Genomic DNA, 13,488 nt, shown 5'->3' with positions numbered 1-13,488 from the left:
CACTCCCCTTGGTTCCCTGAAGACCCCACTAGGTGAGAGGGAATTTTATAATAGTCTAATTTTCATCCCACGAGTATTTAGGGGAATACTCCTAAGTCCACTCCTAAGTCCTCCGAGTTCTGAGATAAGGTCATTTCACTTCCCGAGTTCGCCACACTCTCGCGCTCCATACTATTACTAGCATTGAGAAATTATTTAGATTACAAATATGAAGCTTTCGTAAAATGATCATAGCAAGTAACAACCAGTAACCCACCCTATTTTTGATAAGCCCAGCTGTCTTCTACACGTTTTATTATCAACGACATTATCGGGGAAAAACAGGAATATTTGTTGATGTATCATTCTTTTCCCACAGATAAGACTAACTAGCCCTATAAATAGTGACAGATCAATCGAAATAAATTTATTACTCAACGAAGTGCAATACCTGCCTGACGTATTTCCATTTTTCATTTTGGATTGAAGAAAAATTTGCACTCCCAATGTCTCACCTTGTAAGTATCATTTAATTGTACCTATTTCTTAATAAAAATATTTGGTGAGGTTATTTAAAGCTTTTTTTATAAAACTCTTTTTTTAACTTACCTAAAAATCACATTTATTCACTCACTTCTTTTCACAATGCCAACCATTTTTACGAGTTTTATTTATTTAAAGTATATCCACCTACAATAATGTCATTATTAAGTTCTTTAAGATTTAGTTTTATTTTATTTCTTATTTAAAACATTGATATTTATAGAATAATAATATTTTCAAAAAAGTAGTTACTGTGTGCTGCCACTAGGCGGGTTTTCTGTAGGTTAATCATTTTGTTAGGACATTTATTTCAATTTAATTTGACGACAATGTCTACGTGTAATGCACTGGTCTCTCCTTCTGATTGTAGCTGCTTCCTTTATCAAGTTTCCACTATTCCGATTCTTCCCCCAGTTTAGGATTTGGGAACATTTTAAATGTGATTTAAGATTTTCACGGCCAAAAGTATTTTTGTATTATATCTGCCCTGATGTTGGACACTGTAACGTTGTCCGAAAAGTTGGCTAAAGAAGGAGTTAGCGCAACACGGCATAACACCCCAAAAACAAATAACAAAAATGGGAACATTTTGTTGATATCTCAAATTCAAACATACTTGGGCGAGTCCATTTTTATGGATTTTTTAATTCCTCCGAGTCTCAGTTTGGTAAATTTTGAATCTCGAATTCAAACAAAACAATCGGACGAGTCCTTTTTGACAATGACATCCTCAGAGAAAAAATTTAAACAAGATTTAAATAATTTAACATGGGAAATCATTACTTGGGTGATGTTGACATATTCAATACCAACTTGGCAAGTTTTGTGGATCATTTAAAACATTTATTTCAACAATACTCCTAAACACATCATGTAAACCAACAAATAGCTGTAATTTTCTGTTTTTGTTTCTTGTGTTTGTATAACTTGTTACATAGCTTTTATCAAATGTAATTTTATTCTTATTTTTTATGTTTGAAAGTATTTGTCAAATTAAAATTATACTACCAACCATGTAAAAGCCCTCTGGGCGTTAAATAAATAAATAAATAAATAAATAAAATAAATAAATTTAAGGCAATTCCCGATAAGATGCCTTATTTTAGTATATTTAACTAATAACATTTGTATTGCTTTAAATTGAAATAATTAAAGGTAATTCCCGATAGATGCCTTATTTTAGTATATTTAACTAATAACATTTGAATTGCTTTAAATTTAAATAATTAAAGGTAACTCCCGATAGATGCCTTATTTTAGTATATTTAACTAATAACATTTGTATTGCTTTAAATTTAAATAATTTAAGGCAATTCCCGATAAGATGCCTTATTTTAGTATATTTAACTAATAACATTTGTATTGCTTTAATTTTAAATAATTTAAGACAATTCCCGATAAGATGCCATATTTTAGTATATTTAACTAATAACATTTGTATTGAATTAAATTTAACAAATATATATTTTACAAAAGCTGTTTAAGGAATTAAACACTGTGCGGTTCATGCCCCGGCTGACACTATTTATATTTTTAAATGTGAAAACCGCACCCATCTGCCCGGAACCAGTGAGACTAAGGCATTCTCAATTGGCGTATGTTGTGAGGCTGAAGGTAGCGAGGAGGGGATGGAAATGGGAAAGACGAAGCTTACGAATTAACGGGCTATTCAAATCTGGTCACTAAACACTGCTAAATCTATTTCAACCAACGTTTCAATTCTGATTGGTGGTCTTAAAATTATCTTCTAAGTATCTCAAAAGTATCTTCCACACTGGAACGTGTCGCAAATATACTAAATTCGTAATAAATTGTTTTTTTTTTTAATTATGCCGTCTTACTAGATAATGTGTATATATATATTAATAAAAATTGCATATATCTATCCAATCTAGTTTTCCCAAAATGTCTACTTTTGTTCAGAGAAATGTGTTTTTTTTCTCTCTAATGTTATAAAAATATATAGTTTAATGAAGATATTCGACAAATATTCTTAAGTTTTATTGTACTTTCTAGTTAAATTATCATATTTCACAATAAAAATAAGTCACATGAGGCTTCTCTGTAAATAAATTCAGTACTCTTTTTTTTTTGTTTTTTACAGATAAAAAATCAATGTTTGCAAGTGCCGAAACGATAAGCGAAAATACATTATTTCCTTGTCAAGCCAATAAATTTTATGTTGTATGCTAGGAACACTTATTTAGGTTCAAAATACATCAAAATCCACGGTGGATTCGCTGGCATTCCAAGGGTTAAGGATATTTTTCATGAACCCGTACATTTTAAATGGATATTCAACAAAAAGCTCTTCACAATCCTTGCATGTTGAAAGTTAATTTACATTAAAAAAGAAACTTAAGCTAATTACTCATAACTCATAATCAAAAACAAAACAGTGATAAAATGGAACGTGGCAAAAGGTGAAATAATAGGTTAGGTAAAGATAAACAAATTTTCTTCACTTTTTCTTCATTTTCCTTTGTTCTGTTTTATCATGGAACCGATAAAAACATTGCTACATTTGACATTTGAATAAAGCGTGAATATTTCATTTTTACAGCCTAATGTTTATATGGGACCCATTCCTGGTGGAGTCCGATGCGGTACAACCATCACACTGGAAGGAACGGTGAACTGCGGTACTGACAGGTTCGTTATATTAAATACCCTTGAGTAATAATAATACAACCAACTCCAGTAAAATGTTGGTATAATTTATCAAAAACTTATGAAATAAATACTAACATAATATTTATTAACATAGGTAAACAAATTAGAAAAATAGTTTTTTAAAGACAATTTAAATAATATATCTTTTTACAGATTAAGTAAGCGTAAGAAAATTACGGTTACAATATATCATTATCACTAAATACAAGCCATTCGTTTTGAATCTATTGCTTATGCTATCTGAGGGGTGAATTTTATCTATAAAATATTTTTTATAAATTTGATATAAGGCGATTCTCTTATACAATTATGTGATAGATGTTACATTAAATTCCCGAAATATCTATAAAGTAGGGAAGTCGTATGCTTTCCTAAGGATGATTTTTACAATAATTCTTTGAATTGTAATTATGGGCTGTAAGGAAGCTTTAAAAGCCCCTCCCCACCCAATAATTCCATACTGCAATAAGGACTGAATTAATAAAAAATTTTGATAGTTTTCTTATTTAAAATGTTTCTTTTATTATAGAAAACATAGATAAGTATTCTTAGTCTTTCCGCAGTGAGATTGATATGGTCTTTCCATTTAACATTTATATCTAATAAGATTCCAAGATATTTTATACTAGATTTATGATTAAGTTTCGCGCTGTCCGTATTACATGTACCGTCATTTACACAACTTTTAGAATGAATTATTATGTCAATTAGGTTATTTGGCTCATCTTCTTGTAGAGTGAAAGGAATACAATATGTTTTTTCCGTGTTGAGTGATAATAATTGCCATCGAACCAATTTTTTATAACCTTCATGTCTTGATTGGCTGCATTGGTAATTTCGTTCCATGTCTTTTTTTCGATAATTATTGCAGTGTACCGTCAGCAAAAGATATAAGTTTATCATTAAGTGTTTATTTAAACATGTGGTTAACGTAAATTATAAATTAAATTGGTCCAATAACAGTCCCCTGGGGAATTCCAAATTCTAAAGTTTCATCCACACTTAGTGAGTTATCTAATTTTAGTGTTTGGCTTCTTTGAATTAGATACGTATATTTATATAACTTACTTAAATATGCATATTTAAGTAAGTTATTTGCATAGACATATGAATATTAGTAGACCTGCCCTAAGTGATTAAAAGCGTATTATTACCCACTCCCCATACCGGTTCCATTGGAGCCGGCTGGGCTCGCGTATGGCTTCCGTGAATCTTGAGAATGTGACGTCATCATTCTTGTTCGAACTAGCGTCGAGCTATGGTCGAGGCATTTTACGAAATAACACGGCAAAATGGTGGCTTAGCTATGAAAACTTGTAAAAATAGACGTGAAAAAGAGAATAAACCCAATTTTCGTATTACATTCCATATGTAAGCATTATTTTAAGCGTAATTACATCGTATAATATGGATCAGTTTGTAGAAACATATACTATCACATCGAGATATATCTGTACGCATCGTTGGTTACTGGGAACTAAATTATGAACACTTATAAAAGTGTCTTAACTAAATACGTAAACAAAATATTCGACTCTGAAAATAGAAGTTTTTTTTTTGCCGAATTTGGACTTCGCAAATTTGTTCCGTGGCGAGTAATTTGCGCTCCCATGTAAAAATGTCTATTCATTCAAAAGCAGATTTTACTTTTAAGAACTAAATGGTGATATTATAATGCGAGATGCCTATATACTGTCAGATTGATTTATTGACGAATCACAGTCAGCTTTACCCCCTTCGTTCTTCAACAGTTGATTTTACCCCTCACCTTTAATTTCTAGTCTATATATTCATATGTCTGTGGTTATTTGTATTTGAGATTAATAAAAACAGTACTTTGCCATTTACATATTTTATGTTAAACAGTTTGAAAATTTTATAACACAACAATAAAATTAGCATTAGCAATTAAAATTAGTAATTTATCGAGTTGTTTCTCTAAAACACACGAGATTTTAGTAATACGTTCATGCTAGAGCAATTCATGCTAGAGCAACATTGCTAGAGCAATTTCAACTGAAGATCCAATACACTAGGGCCGCGCGACGCATATTTTTGTACATGGCTTCTTCACTTGCGTCGTTATGATTCCAACTTTATTTTAGGATAATGTCCATGTAATGATAATGTCAATGGACGAGAAAAAAGAGAGATATACGCAAAGGAACATTATTATTGCAATTAAAATAACTTTGTTGGAGGTAGGTACGATTCACATTAAATATTTCTCAAGGTCAATCGTATCAAAGAAAATCAAGTTCGACAACTTCCCAAATGCTAGGTAAAATAAATCGCTTTGATAAGCGAATATCGCGCTACTATTTGCTTAATACTTTTTGGGAATCCTGAAAAGTAGACAGACAGACACACATTCACTGATAAAATAGTAGGTATATTTGTTAACAAAAAAAACGTCTCCCTAAAAACGTTTTAAGTACACACGGAAAAACTAACTTTCATATATATAATATTTACTAAACATCTGGTCAAATTAATAGTATTCCTATTAAGGCGAAGCTTGATGCTAAATCACTATTTTGATTTATCTTTATAACGAATTGGTGTACATTATGAATACCAAAAATATGCTTTAGATAAATTGAAGGTTTTCCTATAGTTTCGCTTGAGTAGAATACAAATAAAATAAAAATTACTCAATAAAAATATAAATGCAAGCTATTAAATTTTTTTCAATAGATATGTGTGAACACGTAAAGGAAACTACTTTAAAAATATACAGTATTATAGCTAAGATTATCTGTGACAGTTTCACTTGATTAACTTTTTTTCTTTCTTATAAAATTATTTAAAAAATAAATAAAAACCAGTTTTGTGATTGACTCCGATTGTCAAGCGATTTTAATGCCTTCCTATTAAAAACGGGACTGCAGGCCTTTAACGAATAAATTGACAGATTTTCTAACAAACTCTCAGTAAATCACGAATGTGTTATGAGGATCTATGAATAAGAAGTCATAAAAATTCTAATAATAATAATAATAATAATTTTATTCCAGAATGTGGGGAGGTTAGTGCAATCCTACGCGTCCCATATAGATATACCTACATTTAATATTTATCAGGATAAGCGTAGTTTTAGCTAACTTTAATAATATTGGTATTTAATCGAGTAGAAGTTATCTATTTTAACATGTCAATGCTACTTTCCTGCGTTTATTTCTGCCTTTGTCTTCGCTTATAATACTTGCGTATAATCTTCATTCTTCTACTACCCAATTAAGTGTTACTTATTTTGTAAATTGGACGTAAATAGGACGCGAGTAAGATAGATAATTGGATTGGATAAATAATACATAATACAGTAAATAAATTATAAATAAATACAAATGAAACATAGAGTTATACTATTAGAGTCGCTATTACGTAGTAATATCATGTTGAAGCGTGTTTCACTAGCGATAATCGGTGCGCACTGCGCGCAACTGGAATTTGTAGTTTCTTGCATTGAGGTACAAAGAGAGAGCTAACATTGGCGTTCGAAATATGAGCAACAAACATCGGTTGATTGTCCGCTCTGAGATACTATGGACTTCAGTCGGTTACAAGCTCTCACCGAGCAAATGTCTTCAGCAAAAACTTGCTGACATGCTGAGATATTGTACAAGTTGTACTGGAAAAGATAAATATGTTTCAATGATAAATAGGGTTTTACCATAATCAGTAGTTAGTACTGTTAGTAGTGTAAATTTAATTTTAAATATTAAAAACTTAAGGAGCACTTGAAGTTGGCGCGTCGGTAACCCAAATCCTCCGGGCCGTGGCTCCGTTCGTTGTGTTCGTTCGAGGTCCGAAGGATTCGGGTGACATCGACAGCCGCCACATCTGCCTTCCTACTTCCCGCACGGGAACAATATTTTACACTGATTTTGCAAGGAATACAGACTTATTTAACTCCACGGTTTTATGGTGATTGAATATAATTACTGACGCCACATTTCATCTGCATCTTTAACATGGTATTCATATTTTATCTCACCGTACTCATATTGAATCATTCCAGATTCGACATCGAGCTGAAGAGCAGTCAGTGTGGCGGCGATATCCCGCTCCACTCCAGCTTTCGCTTCAACGAGGGTTGCGTGGTGAGGAACCATTGCCAGCCCACCATTGCGTGGGGCTGCGAGGAGAGGGGGGGCGGCATGCCTCTATGCCCCGGACAAAACTTCACTATTCAATTGAAAATCCAATCCAACGACATTGTTGTAAGTACACTTTTAGTTCGACGGACTGAGCGCACGGAGGAAGAATGTAAAAGAAAATGGATATCATGAAAGAATGACAAATGGTTAGAAATCTGAGCCGGTGGAAAACATTTTTGAAGGAGGTCAAATCACACCTGTTGAGAGAACTATTCATTTTAAGAGGGTATTCTAGGTAATCTAGAAAATAAGGTTATACCATTTACGTAGGATCGTAAAATGCCTGAATTTAATTGAAATTCACAGGATACTTCCAAAATAATACTAATATTATTCTACGCAATCGCCGTCAAGATCGAGACATTGCACCAAAAATTGGATGCAAGTGTTGTAGACCTCCGCCACCAGTTCTCTCGGCTACTTCTTAACAGGATCGTCGTAAGTGTTGACGTCGGTCTTATCCAGTCGGAATTTGGCTCTGAAATTATGATGCCTGTTGTATGCTGATGATGTTGTGCCAATTTCTAACAGTATGGAAGATCTACAGTCTCTCGTGTCTAGGATTAACGAAGTACCTTCGATGAACGAAGTTCCTCCTTCCAATCATATTAAAATAAACCCAACAGATCGCTTATTCGAAGAATTTCCAGTACCTTCATTTAAAGATCTGTATATGAACATACATTAAGATGATTCGGGTACCCTTGGAGTGCTCTACCTCTGGACACTTGTTTGGGACACCCTGTATATAATAAAACCTACGTATTAAAAATCAACTTTAGTTGATCCATATGGTTCTGGTTTTATATTCATATGGATAAACAAAAGCTGATCCTGAATATATAAGTTTTATTATAATTATATAATATTATGTTTTAAAGCCGTAATATTATTCACTGCTAGTTCCTTCTTCTTTTTATAATATACATTTTTATGCTTCTTCTAAGCTCACACCAGGTAAGTACATTTTGGAATCCTATGGACAATGAATTTAAATAAAATAATTATTACAAAAACAAGACATATTACAACTCAATTCAATATTTCAATAACCTAAATAAAATGAATTCCTCAGAACAGGCTTTATGTATACAAAAAATCGACTTTTCTCTACTTTCTATAAAAGTAATATGCATGTGTCAAATATATTAACTTTCCAGAAGAACATTTCTAAATGATAGTGAAAACCCCATCCAAATCCGTTTTTTTTTATTTTTATATTAACTCCACACAGGAGGCCCTGAAGAAAATAATTTCCCTCAGGGCCTATGTCATCTTTGGGGATGCTGTGTGGAGGTTCTTTTTGTGGAGAGGAAGGAGTGAACATGGGTCTTGAAGAGTCCCATGTTGTAGGAGGGAGGAAACACAGAGGCAGGCAGTTCGTTCCACAGCCGAGCTGTTGAAATTAAGAACGAATCGTAGAAGCGACCCGTTCTCATGTGACAAATGTCAACCGTGTACAAATGTTGGGCGCGCGTTTGGCGTGTATCCCGACTACGCACCGGTGCCGAAGGGATCAATGACGCTAGTTCCTCAGAGCATCTTCCATTGTAATACCGATAGAACAAGGACAGCATACCTACCTGACGCCTGTGCTCTAAAGATTGCAGTCCGTTTGTTAAGATTCTATCAACCGACCGCCCGTTTCTGCACAGAGTCAAGGGTTTTTTTCAGGTATTTAGGGGCTCCGGACCAGAGATGGCTGCCAAATTCGACAGTAGGGCGCACTTGCAATTTGTTTAGTTTAGAAGAGCTAAGTGCACAAACAGACAGAGGCGGATGGCGACTACTATTACTATTTAGAGATTAACTTTGTATTATGTAAAATGTTGTATCTAAAAAAAAAAAAAAATTAAATGCATCTGCACATTTCCTTTTCTTGTAACATAACAATTTGATTGTTTTATTTTTTTAGGTGAGTGTTAACGGTTGTCACTTCTACAGCTTCAATCATCGCCTCCCAATGTGCTCCATATCCTATGTGGCCGTCTTCGGAGGAGCCTGCATAACCTGCGCTAGATTCTGTTGATGAAATTTACCAGTATATCAACTTTCCTGTGGAAAGATCCTAAAAACTACATTTATATAGACACACTAAATTAGCGGTTTTTGTTTATTATAAACTTTTCTGTAACCAATCACTTTCTGTCTTTTAATTTCAATTTTATCTTTTATGTGACACCTCATAAGGGCTATCCGCTGTGTGTACAATTTAAAAATAGGAGAACTGTGCAGTCACCCAGTTGGGCAGCGTTGTGAGGCAGGTTGAGCCACGGGCTGTAGGAAGGGATTTATTAATGCGGGTCTTGAAGAGGCCCGGATTATATGAAGGAGAAAAAAAAGATGCCAGTAGCTCGTTCCACATACGAGCAGACTTACACGTATTACAAGTATTGTGAGACTGCAGCCCATAGGTGGCTCCCACAATAAATAGTTAGGCGAACTTGAGATTTGTACAGGGTTAGTCCATTATATTCATTTGTACAAGGCCACCCGCTTTAACACGTATTCAAATATATTCTGAATGACTAATATTTTTCTAGGAAATTGTCATGAAGTCACATTTTTGGAAGATCATTAAATCTAAACCAATGTTTCATCAAAATTGAAGCCATAGAAAAAAGCATAAAAGAATTAGGTAGAAATAAATCTGCTGGACCGGATGGTATTCCTTCTATATTTTTAATAAATTTTGATAGTACTCTGATATATCTTTTACATAAACTCTGTAACAAGTCTTTATCTTCTGGGCCTTTTCCGGCTCGAAAAGAGTTATTTAACAAAAAGCGATAAAAGCGAAATATCAATCTACAGACCAATTTGAATAACGTCTGCTTACCGAAACTTTTTGAGAATTTAGTGCTAGATATTATTGTTAGACCTATCCTAACCAACATGGCTTCATCACAGGTCGGTCTACTTTAAGAAATTTAATGATTTATGAAAATTACATACCGGAATCCTTTGGTCTCAAACAACAAGTAGACTGTATATACACTTATTTATTTATTGTTTCTTTACATTGTATTTGGTTTTACGTTAAAATTTTCACTGGTCACTGATTATAATAAAGCTTTTAATAAGGTTCGACATCATATATCACAAGTAAATTATTGAGTTGGATTGTTAATCACGTTGAAAATATAGTGCTTAGCGTAAAGATTAATTCTGTACAATCTTAAATATTTGAGGCCACAACTGGGGTTCCTCAGGGATCCTATCTCGGCCCAGTATTTTTCTTATTATTCCTCAATGACATTGTTAACCAATTTAAAGATGTAGCAGTCCTACTATTTGCTGACGACTTAAAATATATAGAAGAACATAAAATGCATAACGATTGCTAAATTTTACAGACTCACTTCAAGTTCATCAATGGTGTGAACAAAATGGTTTATTTTTGAACATTCAGAAATGCCAATAAATACATTTTGCAAAACTCATAATATCATACATGAATATATACATTAAAAACTAATAAATTAACACCAGTGTCACAAATTCGTGACTTGGGTGTAATATCCAATGGAAATATGACATTCATTGCACACATTAACGATATAACTAATAATGTTTGGCTTCCTTTGCAGAACTTCAACTTATTTTAAGTCCTTATAGAATATATGAGAACCCTATATATTTAATTAGTCCGAAGTCAAGTGGAATATAATTCATCTATTTTGTATAATGTTCACTCTAAATACAATTTAAGCTCAAAATTCTAATTGAATACATTAATCATGTAGGTAATTGTAATTATTATTTTTAACATCTGAACTTTTTGTTTAAAAATAGATCAAATAAATAAAATAGATAATGTATGGTAAAACAGAAATCAAAAAATAAGGAGTACGTTACGCGGGTACACCGAAAAAAATATTCTACGTCTTACACTATATATGTTATGGTTATTAATGTTTTTATCACGACTATATATATATTATTTTTTATTGTAGAAAACACGGACAAAGATGGTAATAAACATGACAGTAAACAAAACATTAGTTGGTGAATTCGCTTGCATCCTAACTATTTTTCGCAGATTAATAGCTAAACAGCCAAAAAAAAATAATAAGCCTTTACAAATATAAAATGTATTACAAAGTAAGTTAGACGGCCGGCATAGTCCAGTGGTAACGCATTGGACTGCCATTCCGAAGGTCGCGGGTTCGAACCCGGCGTGCGCAAATAAATTTTATTTGATTAATTTGTGTTATTTCACAATTAATTAATTAAAATAATATATAGTATATTTGCGGCACGTTCCAGAGTGGAAGATACTACCAGTATCGCCCTGGTGTAAGACCACCATTCAGAATTGAAACGTTGCTCCAAATGGCTTTAGCCGTGTTTAGTGACTAGATCTGAATAGCCAGGTACTTCCCCACCTTCCTCTTTCCCTTCCCCACTTACCTTCAGCCTCACAACATCCCCCAATTGGGGATGCCATAGTCTCACTGGCTCCAGACGGGAGCAGTTGGGACTCTTGTGAGGTATTCACTATAAAAAAAAAGTAATTTTAACAAGTGTTAATTAAAAAAAGGAGAATAATTTTTAGAGAATAGAGGGTAAATCAATTAATTCGAAAATGTTTCTTTATGGGGAAACGCTTTGATCAAATACTGCGAGTCAATCACGTATCGGCCAGAAATAATCGAATATTTTTTAGTCATCAATCTTTTTAAGCCCAGGTAAAAACATAGTATTAGACCTGTAAAAACTACCTAAAAATGCAAAAACTTCTACTTACGAACCCCCTTTTGGATAGGTATGGTTTTACTGTATAAAACGGCAAAATAAGTTTTGTAGTAGGTACTTCACAAAATAAAATAAATCATGTTTTTGAGGCATAGACTAAATATTATACATCAATGTTTTGGGGGATGTTTTTTTTAAGTAACCAGCATACTGGAGGTCGCGGGTTCCAATTCTGGCGTGCGCAAGTAAACATGGTGCTGGTGTTAAGCGGGAATTCCAACTTTATCGCCATATTTTGAAGGTCTCCGTGGTCGAGGGGTAAGGCTCTACACCAGCAAGCTGGACGTCGCGGGTTCCAATCCTGGCGTGCGCAAGTAAACATGGTGCTGGTGTTAAGCGAGAATTCCAAACTTATCGCCATCTTTTGAAGGCCAAATGAATCTTTACCACTATAAAAAGATTTCGTTTTTAAATTACCATAATATTAACAGAAAGATTTTTTTTTTTTCCATTAATTATTTTAAATGGTTTGACACCACTGAAACGTTTCATGTAATTTAGGATCGCTTCAGTACTTGTTAAGAACAATTTTGTGACAATAATTTTTTCACTCTAGTATTATTAGCCGGAGTTCAAACAAGAATCTAGACTTCAAAGAAGAATGTCACTGTAACTCTCACATACTTTTCAACTGTTTACCATATTTTTACATTTTCTTACCTAGTAATACATACTCATTTTGATGCTGTAGGTATATAATTTCAATAACTTCTGATACATATATGTTTTTTCATTTCTCCTTTAAATTCTTTACTTTTTACTATGTCGTATATTCTAAACTATTTTTAAATATTCTATTATATTGGAATATTTTGATACATTCTTTCAAATTATTTTAATATATTTCATATAATAGATTAAACTAAATACTCTTTATTTTATTTTGAATTGTATACTTTTTATACTTATTTTAATTTCGTCTATATTTCATATTTGATTTATTATTTTTTTGTACTGTATCAACAAATGTAATCAACCACCACAACACGGGCATGTGCCTAGCTTGGTGGTTTTAACACACCTAAAAACTGTAAAAACCAATAAAAACCCTAAATAAAGAAAAAAATTCTTTAAAGGCCCCCGTGGTCGAGGGGTAAGGCTCTCGACCAGCAAGCTGGAGGTAGCGGGTTCCAATCCTGGAGTGAGCAAGTAAATTTTTTTTATTAATTTGCGTTTCAATTCCAGAAATGACTTATTTAAAATAGTATGTAGTGTATTTGCGCCACGTTCCGTTCTGGAAGACTCTCTCAGTGTCACACTGATGAAAGACCACCATTCAGAAATGTAACTTTGCTTGAAATGGCTTTGGCCGTGTTTGGTAACTACCCTCCTCCCCATCTCCTCCTTCCTCCACTACCTTCAGCCTCACAACATA

The 13,488-nt window shown here is 33.2% G+C and overlaps 1 long non-coding RNA gene across 1 annotated transcript; it reads left to right on the top strand.

Moving 5' to 3' along the window:
* Positions 1 to 423: 423 nt before the first annotated feature.
* On the top strand, positions 424 to 9,489 carry LOC149416595 (uncharacterized). Its single transcript, XR_016303432.1, has 3 exons — positions 424 to 497; positions 7,217 to 7,418; positions 9,271 to 9,489. It is a non-coding gene; the product is annotated as an uncharacterized LOC149416595 (long non-coding RNA).
* The last annotated feature ends 3,999 nt before the right edge of the window (positions 9,490 to 13,488 follow it).

The sequence above is a fragment of the Hesperophylax consimilis genome, chromosome 16 (genome assembly GCF_061612785.1).
Source record: "Hesperophylax consimilis isolate HC1 chromosome 16, BYU_Hcon_1.0, whole genome shotgun sequence".
NCBI lineage: Eukaryota > Metazoa > Arthropoda > Insecta > Trichoptera > Limnephilidae > Hesperophylax > Hesperophylax consimilis.
This window is presented reverse-complemented; position numbering and strand designations above follow the sequence as displayed.